Source organism: Penaeus monodon, chromosome 20, assembly GCF_015228065.2.
Source record: "Penaeus monodon isolate SGIC_2016 chromosome 20, NSTDA_Pmon_1, whole genome shotgun sequence".
Lineage (NCBI taxonomy): Eukaryota > Metazoa > Arthropoda > Malacostraca > Decapoda > Penaeidae > Penaeus > Penaeus monodon.
Window position 1 is genome coordinate 37,248,268 of NC_051405.1, and position 1,481 is coordinate 37,249,748.

General features: G+C 43.3%; 1 protein-coding gene across 1 annotated transcript in view; it reads right to left on the reverse strand.

Moving 5' to 3' along the window:
- LOC119585790 (type-1 angiotensin II receptor-associated protein-like) overlaps positions 1 to 478 on the reverse strand; it is a gene marked incomplete in the record, with an annotated part of 9,469 nt that extends 8,991 nt beyond the window's left edge. The window contains 1 exon segment of the mRNA XM_037934508.1: positions 315 to 478.
- Positions 479 to 1,481: the final 1,003 nt, after the last annotated feature.

Below are 1,481 nucleotides of genomic sequence, written 5' to 3' on the forward strand. Positions count from 1 at the left end.
AACCACACAGATATTACACCTATTTACAACGTATGTGTCGGCTCATCTCACAACCCTCACTCGCCCTTCACTCCGGCCTTCGAGTGGGAGCTTACTCGAGACTGAGAAGACACCTACTGCTCGAGGGAAGACTTAGAGATCTGCAGCTAGACAGACTCACGTTCACACACGTACACGGACACACGAACACGCTTACTCACCTCGACCACCCAATCCCTACCTCCCTCCTCGCTTCACCCTCCCACCATGTGACAAATTTAATCATATTAACTTGCTGACACGGCAAAACAACAATGCGGAGATGTAATACTCACGGACTATGACGCGATTGTGGAGATATTAACGATAGAATTATTACTGGTCATTTAACACTGGCAATAACAAATGCGAGTGAATAAAAGCAAATGGAGGCAAGTGTGTATGAAGTAAAAAAAAGATAGAAAACTGAAGAGGATTTGGATTAATGAATTCCGCCTAGCGCTTTCTCCCGTACCTCCTTACACTACTACATCCTGCCGTGTTATTTCTGGGTGAATGGTTAGACGTTGAAACTATCCTGTTAGGGCGTTTAAAACACTTTTTAGGTTACTTCGATCTATTTAAAGTCAATTCAGAAGTTAGATATTTATTTCAAATACAGCGTGTGGATAAATGGAATATGTTATTTGTAATATATTTTTTCAGTTTATCATAAAAAAGTTAACGTTAACTCTGTTCTGTTTACTTGTTGCTCGAGCTTCATATTTTGCCTATCCTAAGATCAACCCGTATGCTGCATATGTCAGATGTCGTGATCTGCTAATCTCCGTTCCTTTCAGTAACAGGCTTAAATTTTTTATGATCTAAGTACAGTCGTTATTCATCCTTTCTGGCGAAATGCTCACTCTGCCATACTCATGCTCATTGGCTCCGCCTCCGCGATGCGCCCCCGCCAGCGCAATAGGAGTGGGAAGGCCGAACAGTGCTTGCAATCCAGGTCAAGGTTGAGGGGGAGGAGCTGTCTGGGATAGCCGGTCGGCGCAAGCAAGACCAGACGCTGAGAAGCATTCCGGAGCGGTCCACGGTGCTTTAGTTCTGCCAAGCAACTGCGTCCCTGGAGATTTCGAGCAGCCACGGACGACATGACACTTGATGTCTCCCTCTTTTCGGTCTCAGGACCTGAGTGGCTTAAATGTGGGTTCTAATATATCTATTTTTAATATATTTCTAAAGTTCCTTCTAAATTTCATTTGAAGTGAAACAATCTCATGAACGAGTGTTCCTTTACGGTTGTTAATCCCGTACACCTGTTAAATTGAAATAGAATAAAAGGTTGCCTCTACACTGCATAACATATTACGCCATAATGCAAGCAGAATTGTGAAACTGTCGCAAGAACATAAGCCTTCCAGTAAGGTAGTCACTGCTACAACAGAAGAGTGGTGTTGTGCATGCGTTGTGGAATTGTTCATTCTTATTCACAGTGAACTCTGTTCGGTGTC